Source organism: Ammospiza caudacuta, chromosome 28 (assembly GCF_027887145.1).
Source record: "Ammospiza caudacuta isolate bAmmCau1 chromosome 28, bAmmCau1.pri, whole genome shotgun sequence".
Taxonomy (NCBI): Eukaryota; Metazoa; Chordata; class Aves; order Passeriformes; family Passerellidae; genus Ammospiza; species Ammospiza caudacuta.
In genome coordinates, this window is record NC_080620.1 from 1,979,016 (window position 1) to 1,993,357 (window position 14,342).

At 55.9% G+C, this 14,342-nt stretch overlaps 1 protein-coding gene across 1 annotated transcript in view; it reads left to right on the top strand.

The window, feature by feature from the left end:
* Window positions 1-4,596: 4,596 nt before the first annotated feature.
* Window positions 4,597-14,342, top strand: part of CSNK1G2 (casein kinase 1 gamma 2) — a 42,683-nt gene continuing 32,937 nt past the window's right edge. Inside the window, exon 1 of the mRNA XM_058821234.1 lies at window positions 4,597-4,745. The gene's annotated coding sequence lies outside the window, so the exon portion shown is untranslated. The remainder of the gene's footprint in view (window positions 4,746-14,342) is intronic.

A 14,342-nucleotide genomic window follows, 5' to 3' on the forward strand; every position in this document is an offset into this window, starting at 1 on the left:
AGCCCTGGCAGTGCTGGTGTCTGCTTTCCCCAGTTACTGCCTGGAAGGAGACTCTTACCCCTGGAGTAACTGGGCTTGGACAGTGAAGGTGAGCTGAATCCTTTTAGGATGTGGCTGAATTTATTGCCCAAAATGTTCTTCCAAAGCTATCACAGAATCCCAGAATGTTTGTGCTGGAAGGGACCTTAAATCCCATCCAGTGCCACCCCTGCCATGGCAGGGACACCTCCCACTGTCCCAGGCTGCTCCAGGCCCTGTCCAGCCTGAGAAGCCTCTTGCTTGGGTGGTGCTGCTTTTGTTCATCTTGCAATATTTGGGCCGAAATATCTTGACATGTTCAGAGAATCCCAGGATGGTTTGGGTTGGAAGGGACCTCAAAGTCCATCCAGTGCCATGGCAGGGACACCTTCAGGTTGCTCCAAGCCCTGCCCAGCCTGGCCTTGGGCACTGCCAGGGATCCAGGGGCAGCCACAGCTGCTCTGGGAAATCCATTCCAGGGATGGATTCCACAATTCCTGATTCCCAATCTCCCACCCAGCCCTGCCCTGTGGCAGTGGGAGCCATTCCCTGTGTCCTGTCCCTGCAGGCCTTGTCCCCAGTCCCTCTGCAGCTCTCCTGGAGCCCCTTCAGGCCCCAAAAGGGGCTCTGAGGTGTCCCTGGAGCCTTCTCCTGTCCAGGTGAGCAGGCCCAGCTGTGCCAGGCTGGCTCAGAGCAGAGGGGCTCCAGCCCTGGCAGCATCTCCGTGGCTCCTCTGGCCTGGGGTCCCCAGAGTTGGACACAACTCCAGGTGGGAACATGGAAATCACCACATTGTGGTGTCACACCCCAGTTCCACTCCATGGCAGATATTTCATCCTAGAAGAGGCATTTCCCTCACAGCTGTTGATGTGACATCTGCTGATCTCAGTGTATTCCTGTCTCCGAGCCCTGTGCCAGGCTCCCCTGCCTGGCCCTCATCATCCTCCTCTCTCTGACAGTGCTTCCCTACAGCTGCTGCTGTGCCCTGATGTGTTGAGCAGGAGGATGAATTGGATTTCCCTCAAATTCTTGCTCCAGGGCCTCCAAATCTGAGCATGAGGAACATTTTAAGCTCCTGCTCCAGCTGTTGCTCGAGCAGGACCTTGGCACTTGGAATGAGGGGATTTTCTGCCCCTGCTGCAGGGTTTGTCAGGAGTGGGGGTGGTTGTGCAGCCAAGCTCAGCCCCCCACCCTGAGGAGCCCCCAAAAAGCTCTGGATCCTCCATCAGGGTGTGAGGGGCACTGGGAGGGCCTGGCTTTTCCTTTTCTCTGGTTCTTGCTGTGTTTCTGTCCCTCTGCAGTTCCAGCTGGGAAGGTGCTGCCACCCACCCTGGGGCAGCTCATTGCCCATTCTCCTGTGCAGTCCCAGTGCTCCCTTTGTGTTGTCTGCTTGTGAACGAGCCCAAAGTGTGGAGAGGGCCAGGGCTCCTGGCTGGATGATTTCCCACCAGAAATTCCCTGGATTTTCCTGCTCCCTGTGCTGGTTCTGTGGCATGAGCTGCTCGTGTCTCTGCAGGCCTTTGGCACAGCGTGTGCTCCCTGCTGGAGATCTGCCTTGAAATAAAATCCAAACTCTCTTCTTCCCCCCTCTCCTGCTCCAGAGGGTGGTTCAGTTCTCCAGCCAAATGCCTGAGCAACTTGGGAGTTCTCAAAGTGTGTGAAATCACCACAAAATTGCAGAATTGGGGAGTGGGATGGGGCAGATAGGAAAGGGAGGGTCCCAGGGGGGGTTTACCCTTTCCAGGGGTGATTTTATCCTCCTTGGGGGTGATTTTATCCTCTCCAGGGGTGATTTTATCCTATTGGGAGTGATTTTAGATTTTATCCTCTCCAGGGGTGATTTTTTCCTCTCCAGGGGTGATTTTACCCTCTCCAGGGGTGTTTTATCTTCCTCAGGAGTGATTTTATCCTCTCCAGGGGTGATTTTATCCTTTCTAGTGGTGATTTATCCTCTCCAGGGGTGATTTTGTCATCTCCAGGAGTAATTTTATCCTCTCCAGGGGTGATTTTATCTTCCTCGGGGTGATTTGATCTTCCTTGGGGTGATTTTATCCTCCTCACAGGTGATTTTACCCTCTCCAGGGGTGATTTTATCCTCCTCGGGGGTGATTTTAGATTTTATCCTTCTCAGAGGTGATTTTATCCTTCCCAGGTGATTTTATCCTCTCCAGGGGTGGTTTTATCCTCTCCAGAGGTGATTTTATCTTCCTCAGGGTGATTTTATCCTCCTCACAGGTGATTTTATGCTCTCCAGGGGTGATTTTATCTTCCCTAGGGGTGATTTTATTTTCTCCAGGGTGATTTTGTCCTCTCAAGGGATGATTTTATCCTCTCCAGGGGTGATTTTACCCTCTCCAGGGGTGATTTTACCCTCTCCAGGGGTGATTTTGTCCTCTCCAGGGGCAGGACATGTATCACAGCACTCCAGCACCCTCCTGAGCCAGGCCACAACACAGGAACAGGATGGGAGCAGCTGGAATTCACACATTCAGAATTTTCCTGATGCTCTAAAATCAGCTTTTTTTGGTAGGAGCAAACACCCACAGGGAAAAGTCCTGCAGCCAAACATTGTGGGGAGAGCTTTTCCCTGGAACATTTCTGTGACAGGAGAAAAGAACCAACTCAAGCAGTTGGAAATGCTGAAATGGGTACTTGGGGTGGTGCTGTTCCCCAAACCCACACAAATTCATTCACCCATTGCCTGAAAATACTTTTGGGGTGCATCTGCTCCATGCTATGGTGAAGATGTGACCAGCAGGGCTGTGCAGGGGTGTCCCCTCCTTCCAACCTTACCCTGAAAGCCTCAAATTGGGGGTTGAGAGAAAAGGGGTGAGAAGGAAATGATGCTCTGGCTGTGCCCTCCTTCACTGAGGGGCACTGGGATGGAGGATGGAGTGTTTGTCCCCAGGTGAGCAATCAGAAGAAAATTAAAGGTTTCAGGAGGTGGCAGTGGGATCTGTGTCCCTGCTCAGGACACCTCAAAAAAAAATCTCAAAATCAAGGAAATCTCCAATTAGCACACCAAAATTACATAAAATTAGTATTTCTGCCCAGTTCAAACTAAAACCCCCACACTGTCCCAGCAGATCCCAGTCCTGGAGCTCTGTTCCCTGCAAGGCAGTGCCTCTGTTTCCCTCAGAGTGGCCTTGCTGGGGGCTGATGGCCCCAAAGAGGTGACAATGCTGTAAAATGCCACCCTCTGTCCCCACGGGGTGGGTGCCACAGCTGTGCCCCCTCTGCACGGCCCCAGTGCCCGTCCCGAGGCTGCCCCAGAGGGCCTGGGGTGGGGATGGGTGTGGGGATGAGGGAAATGTGCCCCAAAAAGGGGCTGGACCCCAAAGAGGGGCTGTATCCAAACACAGGGGCTGTGCCCCAAAACAGGGCTGTGCCCCAAAGAGGGGCTGTACCCCAGAGCAAGGTCTCTATCCAAATACAGGGGCTGTGCCCCAAAACAAAGGCTTTACCCCAAGACAGGGTCTGTACCCCAAAACAGGGCTGTGCCCCAAAGAGGGGCTGTGCCCCAAAATAGGGCTGTGCCCCAGAGCAAGGTCTGTATCCAAACACAGGGGCTGTACCCCAAAATAGTGGCTTTACCCCAAAACAAGGCTGTGCCCCGAAGAAGGGCTGTGGCCCCAAATACAGTTGTACCCCAAAACAGGGGCTTTACATCAATACATGGGTTGTACCCCAAAGCAGGGCTGTACCCCAAAACAGAAGCTTTACCCCAAAATAGGGATGTACCTTAAAACATGAACTTTGCCCCAAAACAGAGGCTTTCTCCCAAGACAGGGATGTACCTTAAAAGAGGGGCCGTACCCCAAAACAAAGGCTTTATCCCAAACGAGGGGCTTTACCCCAAACCAGGGCTGTACCCCAAAACGAGAACTTTACCTCAAAACAGGGCTTTACCCCAAACCAGGGCTCTACCCAAAACAGGGCTTTACCCCAAACCAGGGCTGTACCCCAAAACAGGAGCTTTACCCCAAAACAGGGATGTACCTTAAAACAGGGGCTTTACCCCAAAACGGTGGTTTTACCCCAAAAAGGGTCTGTACCCCAAAGCAGGGCTGTACTCCGTTCCGGGGCTCACTCACATACCAGGGCCTGTCCTATAACGGGGTCCATACCCCCCATGCCGCTCCCTGCAACAGGCCCGTGCCCCGCCTGCACGGTGGGATCCATATCGCGACGGCATCGCGATAACCCACACCGGAGCCACATCCACCAGTGGGGCCGGACCCTACAGGGTCTCCTACAGCGCGGTGTGCTCCCCGTGTGAGTGCCGCGCCCTCCATCCCCGCAGGGCGCTGAGGCAGCGCGGGCCCTGTCGCGACAGCGGCGCCGGTCCCGACAGCGGCGCCAGGCAGCGCGGGGTTAACCGGAGCTGCCGTAAAGCGCGCGGCGCTGCCGCACAGCCGCAAAGCCGCCGCCTGCCGGCCGCTATTCCCGAACGCGCCCTACGCCAGCGCCGCTGCGCCGCCACCCTCGCGCCCGCTGCGCTTGCGCCGCGCTCCGCCCCGCCGCCCGTATTCACCAAGCGCTTTTGCGCCGCTGGCGCGCGGGCGCGCACGGGCGCGCCGCGGCTCTTACGCCGTTGGCGCAGCGCGGGCCGTACGCCGTTGGCGCAGCGGCGGAGGGGAGGCGAGCGGGGCCGGGCCGGGGGCGCCGCCATGGGGGAGCGGCCGCGGGGCAGCGGCGCCGCCGCCCGGCGCTGAGGGACCGCCGAGGTAACACCGGGGGAGCACCGGGGGACGGCGGGGGCCCTGCGGCCTCGGCTCCGCTCGGCCGGCACCGGGGAGGGGCGGCCGGGCCGGGCGGCGCCGCGGGCGGGGGCGGCGGGGCCGGGGCGGTGGCGGGGGGGAGTTGAACGGCGGGAGGGGCCGGGAAAGAGGAGGGGGCTCCGGGGGTCGCGGGGGTGCCGGGAGAGGCCCCGGCTCGGCATGGAGAGGTCGCCGGGCGGTGGGGCTGAGGAGGGGTCGGTGTGGGCCTGGGGACAGTCGGGGGCTGTGGGGGTCACGTTGGCATCGGGGGCTGGGGAGGCTCTGGGGCCGCGCTGGGGTCAGGCCGGGCCGGTGTGAGGGCCCAGGGCCGCCTCGCCCCGTCCCTCCCGGCCGTGCCGGTTCTGTGGCCCCGGGAAGGGCTGCGAGCCCCCGGTGCCCCCGAGGCCGGGCGGGCGGCGGGGATGGGGTCGGATGGGCCCCGCCGTGTCCCCGCAGCCTGCCCCAGCCTCGCAGCGTGTTGGCTCCTTTGTATGTGGCTTTCCTCCCTCCGGAGGGCTTGGGAAGTGTTTATTTGGGGAAAGGACCGTACTGAAGCTGGTATTTCAAACGGCTTTTTTTTCCTCAGCGAAGCGGGTGAGGATGAAAGCGAGGAAAGGGAAAAGTGCCCTCCTCCTCCTGCCCCCAGCAGACAGGAGCCGATTTGAGCTGTTGGAGGTTTGCAAATGAGGAGGCTCTGCCCGAGGCCCGTGGCTCCTGTGGCTGGCTGGCAGGAGGGAGCCGAGCCAGGGCTCTGCATCTCGGGCAGCAAACAACGGGAAGTTGTGGGGATGGTCAGGAAGGTGCCTTTTCTTTTGTGTGCTGGGCAGCGTGAGGACTTGCCGTGTTTGGTGTATTTTAAAGTTAAAAAGCAAAGTTTTACAAACGCCTTTTGAGTTGCCGTGATATCAGTCAGTTCCAAACAGTTCAAGTTAGCCTGGACCCGGGTTGAAAGGTGTGTAAAACCTTTGGAAGTTGCCTCCTTAACTTATCTGTTTGTTTTCCTTCCACACAACAAGTGGTTGGAGGTGTGGAAGTGCGTTCTGAGGGGTGTGTGAGTTCACCTGCCAGCCAGGCTGCCACACACTGTGTGCCCCCATATCCCCGCGGCCAGCACACAGGTTTGAAAACTGGGCCTTATGTAACAGATTGGAGCAAACGTTTGGTGTTTGCCAGTGGTCTGACAAAGAATTGCTGCAAATTAGGGCAGGAGGCCTCCATGGGGAGCCTTTGCCGTGGCAGGATAGGCTTGGCTGCTGTGAGGAACTTGCCAAAGATTTGTTGGTTTTGCTTTCATTTGGTACGGTGCAGATAGGGACGTTGTTTGGTCAGTGTTTTATCACTCCTGAGCAGCTCTGGGGTGCTGGAAGGGTTGTGGTGCTGCCTGGTCCAACACCACCAACATGCTCAGGTCTGTGGGAACGTGAGATCTGGAAGGGGTGCTCAGATCCCTGAGCCTGGAGAGGTGGTTTAGGGTTTGATCTCCTCTGTGAGGCCTTATAAATCACTTTAAAATCACTTGTGTCGCTCCTTTGCCTAAGCAGCAGCTGCTTTGTTTGCTCCTGCATCCACATGGTGCAGCTGGTGTGGTTTGCAGGGCAGAGACGGTGTCCAGGAGCTTCCCTGGGTGCTGTGGATGGGAGCTGGGTGCAGGATGGAGCTGTGTGCTCCATGTCCAGCAGTTTTCCTGGCTGGAGCTGTGTTCTCTGCCCCCAGCAGCTTCCCTGGCTGGAGCTGTGAGCTCTGCCCTTGCTCTGGGTGCAGCTTCTGGCCCCGGTGGCTCAGCAGGTTCCTGGTGCCGCTCTCAGAGCAGCCTCCTCACCGTGCCCCTCGTTTTGTATTCCGTGTCAGAGCTCCTGTGCAGCCCAGGCTGTTGTCAAAACTGTTCATTCGGGAGTGACTCAGCGGATCAATGGGAGTGACATGAGGGCTGTGCTCGTGGACAATCAGTGGTTCCTCCCCCCCTCCAGCCCCTCTGGGCTGGAAGACACAACAACGTCTGAGAGCAGCTGCCAATAAACCTCTCTGCTGGGCTCGGCCTGGCTGTGCTCTGGAGCTGTCTCCCCCTACCCAACCCCTTCCCTGTTGTTTCCTAGCTGGGATGAGCTGTGCTGGAGCAGCGCTCCTGTGCTTGGCTGTGCCTCCAGGTGTGTGCCTGGCCCTTGCAAGCCCAGGGTGGGTAGGAAGCTGTTTATCTCTGCCTTCAGACAGGAACTGCAGCTCCACAGGCGCTGAAGGGAGGGCCGAGGAAGCCTCGGGTGAGCAGCAAGCCCTGATGTGCTGTGGTGGGGTGAGCAGGAGAGCTGCAGCCCCTGGGCTGGGGTGGAGACCCTCCCCTGGCTCTGCAGGGTTTGGTAGCAGAGGGCAGCGGCCTGGTTTGCCCTGTGCTGCTCCTGGGACTGCCCACTGCACTTTGAGGAGTCAGAGCATTCCCTTGTGCTGCTGAGCAGGGACGCACTTGGGTGCCAGCACAGGAGCTTCCTGCGTGTGTTTGCCTTTTTGCTGAGAGCCTTTGGGAACAGCTCTGCCCACAGCCCTGTAATTGGGCTGTGCCTGGGCAGACGTGGCTCCTTGTGGGTGCAGTGAGGAGCTGTGAACCTGAGCCTCCTTCCTCGGCCCAGACATGGTGTGACCTGGAGTCTGCTTCTGTCCAGCTGTACCTGTGAGCTGGGAGGGAGAGCAGGTCCCAGCAGCTCTGGGGTTCTGCAGGAGGACAAGTCATCTTCCTGTCAGAAAAGCTCTGTGAATGGTTTTGGGGTTTCGTGAGAGGCTGCTTCTACTTCCTGCTGCCAGTTGCTGTCTCTGGGAGATTCATTGCTATAGAGGAGCAGCAGCTTTGGTTGTGAGGGAGGTAAAAAGGTGATTTTCTGCTGGGGTAGCTGAGTGTGGAGCTTCAGGCTCCTGTGTCAGACTCCCTGATTCACACCAGCTGCCCTCCTCCTCCTGAAGAACTCTAAATTCCTGCCCAGGCTGTAGCCCTGCAGCCCTTCCTGTGGGCAGCCCCTCCCTTGCCTGTTACATTGATGCATTATTTCTAATAACTGCCTTGGAAAAAGCACCAGGAACTGGCGTGACAGGACGAGGAGGAATGGCTTCCCCTGACACAGGGCAGGGTTAGATGGATATTGGGAAGAAATTCCTGCTTGTGGCAGTGGTGAGGCCCTGGCTCAGGTTGCCCAGAGCAGCTGTGGCTGACCCTGGAAGTTCCAAGGCCAGGTTGGATCAAAGGAGCCACCCTGGAGTAGTGCAAAGGATTAGGGGGTGGAACTGGGTGAGCTGTAGGCTCCCTTCCAACCCAGACCATTCTGTGATTCCATTCTGAGGTGTTTCAGCACACCCCTGCCTTGTCTGTCCCACCCTGTGAGGTTTCTGTGATGCTCAGAGCTGTGAGCCCCCCACTCACAGCCCTCAGCCAGGAGGGAGATGGTGCAGGGGCTGTAAAACCACAGAACATCTCTCTGCCTTCCGCTCACTGCCTTCAGAGCGTGCAGCAGCAGATCAGCACCCACCATCAGCCTGTGTGGTGTAGGAAATGGCTCTTCAGGTAAGCTGAAACTTCTAGGTAAGGCTTTGCAGGGTGGTTCAAAATGCTACAGGGAGCAGGAAGTCTCTGGTTTCACCCACCGCCCACAGTAAGGAGGGTTTGCTCCTGCACCACAGGAATTCAATTAGTTCTGTAAAGAGTTTAAATTGGCTTTTTTGGCTCCAGTGAGATGGTGGATAGGAGTTCTGTGTCTCCAGGAGGATCTCCCAGTGCTAGGGGGTCTGTTCTGCTGGGGGGGTGGTGGCAGTGGCCTTTCCAAGCAGTGCCCTGCTGTCACCTGCCTCCCCACTGCATCAGGAATTCAATTAGTTCTGTAAAGAGTTTAAATTGGCTTTTTTGGCTCCAGTGAGATGGTGGATAGAAGTTTTGTGTGTCCAGGAGAATCTCCCAGTGTTTATGGAGTCAGTTGTGCTAGAAGGTTGGTGGCAGTGGACTTTCCAAGCAATGCCCTGCTGTCACCTGCCTCCCCACTGCATCAGGCCCCTGGCACTTGAAACATCACAGCAGAATCCTCCTCACTCGTGGGAAACACAGCTCTTGAGGCCTTGTGGTGACAGTGAAACCAAGTGCTCTGTCTGTGAAAGGCTTGCACTGAGATAGTGACATGGAGGAAACCCAAAATCCTGCCCAGCAGGGTCCAGCTGAGCCGACCCCAGGCTGGGGAAGGGTCCCAGTGCCACAGCAGCACAAACACATCCCCTGGTGCCTGGGGACTGCTCTGAACCAGAGCTGGGCACTGCTGTGTGTTGTGCAGTGTCTGCAGGGCAGGGGTGGCAGTAAGTTGGATGTGAGAGCAGGATTTGGGATGAGGCAAGGCACTGTTGCCTTGGAAATAAGGTGCTCTTGGCCTCCCAGGGTGCTGGAGTCTGGAGGGAAGGAGCGTTAATTTTTGAGTCATTCATTTCTACATGTCCACCGAGCAAAGAATGTCCTGTAGCCCTTTGTTACTTAATGTTATGTAATGCTTTTTAATGAGGCAGGGCTGGCCTTTGCTTTCCCAGTGGTGAATGAGTTTGCAGGTGATGCACGGGCTTTGTCACCCTGTCAGGGATGTTCTTAAGTTAATAAACAGGGGTTAAGGTTGAGCTTGAGCTTGGATTTTGTGCAGCTTTCCTTTGGAGGAGCTTTGCAGCCCTGCAGCTGAGCAGTTTGTGCAGCAGGAGCGGTGCTGGGAGGGCTGTGGGGGTTCCCTGGGAGCACAGCCAAGTCTCTGGGGGTTTGTTCCTCTTCCCTGGCTGGGGGCTGCACAGTCTTGCTAAGAGGGGCTGCTTGGTGTGGGTGGCTGAACGATGGGCTCAAAAAGGTCAGTGGAAATCTAATTTAAACCCCAACAGAGCTGTGTTTGTGCTACAAAAGCTCCATTCTTGCAGACTCTGTCCTTGCCCAATGTTTTCAGGTAAAAAATCTCACTGCTTTTGAGGTAGCACCGAGGTACAAACAACAAAGCAAAAAACCCTTTTTTCTCTTATCCTTTTTTTAGCAGGGACTGTTGGCAGTGATGAAGTTTATACTCTGCTTGGTTTCCCTGGTTTGATGTGGGGAGAGGATGGTGCTTTCCAGCAACTTCTGTGCCGTGTGTGTGGGCGAGGGGCAAGCTGAGGCTTTTCTGGAATCCCCTCGCCCCCAGCTCTGCCAATTCCTCTCATCCCAAGGCAGTGCTGATTTGAGTCAGTCTGGTTTTGGTGGTGCCAGGCACAGGGAATGTTCAGGAAGGACTCTGGGGGCACAGGTGGGGTCTCTGTGCTGGTGGTGCCAGGTACAGGGAATGTTCAGGAAGGACTCTTGGGAGCAGAGGTGGGGTCTCTGTGCTGGTGGTGCCAGGTACAGGGAATGTTCAGGAAGGATCAGGTGTTGGGAGCACAGGTGGGGTCCCTGTGCTGGTGGTGCCAAATCCAGGGAATGCTTAGGAAGGACTCTGGGAGCAGAGCTGGGGTCTCTGTGCTGGTGGTGCCAGGCACAGGGAATGTTCAGGAAGGACTCTGGGGGCACAGGTGGGGTCCCTGTGCTGGTGGTGCCAGGCACAGGGAATGTTCAGGAAGGACTCTGGGGGCACAGGTGGGGTCCCTGTGCTGGTGGTGCCAGGCACAGGGAATGTTCAGGAAGGACTCTGGGGGCACAGGTGGGGTCCCTGTGCTGGTGGTGCCAGGCACAGGGAATGTTCAGGAAGGACTCTGGGGGCACAGGTGGGGTCCCTGTGTTGGAAGGGGCTGCTCAGAGTGAAGAGCAGCACTTGGCTCTGGGAGTGCAGGGTCAGTGTGCTGGGGGATGAGGAGGTGTTGGTGCTCACAGGTACAGGCTGGTCTCTGCCTTGAGCCTTGGGAATTCCTGCTCAAACTTGCTGCAGCTCGTCCCTCCATGGGCTTTGGTGGCTGGGGAGGGAATGGGAAGTGCTCAGAGCTTTAACATTTCCTCCAGGGTGACTTGCAGCTGGTTTTAAAGCCACACTGTTTGCTGAGGGGTGTCTGTCTCATCAGGGGATCTCCCTGAGAGCTTGTCAGAACCCCCAGCAGATTCCCCAGCTTGAAGTGCCATCATAAGTGTCTTGGGAAGGAATTAGAGAGGAATTCCAGCATAGCAGAGATCTCCATCTCCCCCAACCATGGGGATGTTGCCAGGAGCAGCTTTCCACTGCTTAGTCCCTCTCCTGCTCCCAGGCCTGCTCAGAGCTGACAGAGCTCAGCAAGAGCTCCTGGGCTTACAGGGGAATGAAAGGGAAACTCGTTCAACACACCCCGTGCTGAATTTAGCAGGATATAGAGCAAACCCTCTGAGTGTGAGTGTGTACCACATCTGTGCCATTTAACCTTTCTCAGGGTAACTGTTGAGGTGTTGTTTTTGGAGCAGACTCTGGTTTGGGTTGGTTTTTCCAGGGGCTCTCTGGGACCTGCCTGCACCGGGGCTGATGGAGCAGCCAAGCTCAGGCTTGGATCATCAGCAGCATCTGGACATCACAGAGCTGCTCTGGGGTGCAGCAAACCTGGCTCTGCAGGGCTCAGCTCTGCTCCCCTGATCCATGTGGGAAGTGCCCATGACATCCCAGGACCTGAGTGCTGCCAGGCTTCAGGTGTCCTGACCTCAGTGCACGTTTCTTTTTCCTTCTCACCCTTCCGTCTCCCTTTTACCGTGCTGCCATCTCTCTGACTGCTCTCCTGCCTTGCTGGGATGTTTTCTCACAAGAGCCAGCACGTGTGTGAGGGGCTGGGCTGCCTGCAGAGCAGGAACAGCCTGGAGCATCCTCTGCACTGAGGAGCTGGGCATGGCTGCATGGAGAGGTGGGCACCTTTGGGAATGCTGCTGGTGCAGCCACAGGCAGGCAGCACAAGGTGTGCAAATGCCCTGGGTGGCACCCATGGTTCCCAGCAGGTCTTCTCCAGTGTCTCTCTGAGGATATAAAATCACAGAGCTGGAGATGAGGCTCAGGCTGGTGCTGTGCCCGGTGCAGAGGATGCACTGCAGCAGCCTTGGCTGGGTGACAGCAGACACCTGAGGTGTGAGAAAGCACAAGCAGGGACAGTTCCCACTGCTGGTTGTGGTCCTGGCAGGGCACCTGCAGAGCCTGAAATCTGACTGCTCCCAGGAGAAGAGTGTCACACTCAGTGCTTTGCTCCTATTTTCGTTCAGAGCCAGAAATCAAAGTCCAGAGCGGTGCTTCTCCAGCCAGAATCATTGAAAGGCACTTGTTGTTGTTTTAGGGCCAATATTTAACTTGTGCCTTCCATGAGGAATGCCTGTTAGACTCCAAATATTTGCCTTAAGGAAGAAGTTTGAGGGAAGAATGTCCAGAGCTGGTGGGGAAGCAGGAGGGATTCAGGAAATGAGTAGAAGCCTGTGCATGTCCAGGTGTGTGTGGCACACACAGCCTGTGTTCCCCTGGCAGGGCCCTGGCAGGTAGGAGCAGCTCTGGCTGAGCCCTGGTGTGGAATGGCTGGGAGGAAATGTTTGTGTGCTGGAGCTCAGGGCGTGTCTGCTCCCTCAGCCCAGTCCTGCCTGCCAAGGGGATTTAAAGGCACAGGCTGGGAGCTGCTGCTGTGGGCAGCCAGGCTGAACTTGCTGATAAAAGCAGCTTATCAGAAAAGAAATGCCTTGCTGCTTTTGCTGTGCTCTGTGGTGGCAAGGGTTCATCAGCTGTGAAATCCTCTGCAGTGGATCCTGCTAATGGCAGGATTTCCATTCCCTGGGCTGGCTTGAGTGGGGTGTTCATGTCTTCTCACCTTTCATTGGGATCCTTCACCTTTCATTGGGATCCTTCACCTTTCATTGGGATCCTTCACCTTTCATTGGGATCCTTCACCTTTCATTGGGATCCTTCACCTCCCTGTGGGATCCTTCACCTCCCTGTGGGATCCTTCTCACAGAGTGCCCCCACAACCAGGTATAGCTTGCTGCTGGTTCAGTGCTGAGCTTGTCCCACGTTTCTCCCAGGGCTGTGTGCTGGTGGATGTCAGAATTCAGGTCAGGGTTTGGTGGCACCTCAGGCTGGTTGTGGTGTGTGGGACACAGGGATTGACAGGAGCCTGATTCCCTTCCCAGCCCCTCTCTGCTCACAGGGCAGGTGAGGAGTTCTGGGTCTGCCTGGGAAGTCTGAGCTTCCTTAGCTCCATGGTTACCCTCTGCCCTGACTTGTCATGCTCTGTGCTGTTCATTGGATGGTTTTGGCTGGGTTTGACTGTTTTAGGCCTGGATACAGAGAAAACATGTTTCCTCTTGAAGCAAAACCAAAGGCATGTGAGGCTGTTTTGTGGCTCAGCACAGCTCTGAAAGTTTGGGAACTTCTTTGTGCCAGTGTGGCAAAGACCTTGCAACCAACCCTTAGGCCCAGCCTGAAGCTGAGCCAAGCCCAGTCTGGCTCTTAGTCCCAGCTTTGGTGCTGGGGAAGCAAAGAGGAGTGAGAGCCCCATCCAGCTTGGAGGATAGTGGGATGCTGGGCAGCTGTGGGAAGTCTTGGTCTCTTTCCATAATGAGAGTTGATGGGTTTAGGCCCACAAATTGGCTGCTTAATGAATGAGGGAGCCAGGGGAGCTGTATCCTGTCTGCAGGGGTTGAAAGAGGTGATGTAGACTAGAAACATGAGTAATTAACTCCAAAAAACCAGGAGAATTTGGGGTTTTGGATGGAAGTGTGTACTAGAGAAGGGTGAACGTGTGTTGGCTGGGATTTCTGGGACAAACCAGAGAAGTGAGAGCCCAGAAATGAGGGAGAAAGGACAGTCTGTTTGTGCAAATAATGTTCCAGGTATTAATAGCAGCAGGATGAAATGGGTCCTCCTGGGGGTGTATCCTACATGTCCCTTCATGGCAATGATCCCTCTGATTTTATAAATCAAGCCCTTTGTGTAGGGTTGAAAGAAGCAGGTAAGGGGAAGGGAGGAACCAGCAAGGGTGTAGCTGTTTGAGAGAATCTTTGGGATGAACCCCTTGAAAGATTCCCAGTGCACAGCAGCACCTCTTCAGCTGTGTCAGTCCTGTGCTCTTCCTGTTCAGTCCTGGCCTTCTCATCCTTGCAAAATACACAGGTGGGGGGCGAGGGAAGATGAGAAAAAACCCTTTGGAATGTGCCTTTCTGATGTGGAGCTTGGTGCAAACCTGACCAAATCCTTAATCCACAAAACTGTCCCAATGCTTAATAAAGGGCTGTGAGGCTGATCCTCTGTGTGAGGGATGGAGGAGTGAAAAGATCCTGCACAGCTTGTGCTGTGACCAGCAGTGGGATGTAGGTCTCTGCTCCTTGTTTTGAAACTCATCCCTCCCTGCAAGGCAGCAGGCTGGGGTGCTTGCTGGGCTTTAGGAATTTGTCCCAGTTAGTCTCCAGTTAGTTGTGAATCTCTGTTCTCTATCCTCTTTTTTTCTCTGAGATCACAGATGCTTCCATGCCCATCTGTGAAATAAGCAGGTCACCTCCACACCTTTGAGAGGCTGCAGGGGAAGCTGGAAAGGATTGAGCTGCTGATGGTCCTGTAGTAGAGGGGGTGGGAAGATGAACTCATGGATCACTCCCTGCTTCCCTCACGGTGCTGCTGGCTCTTG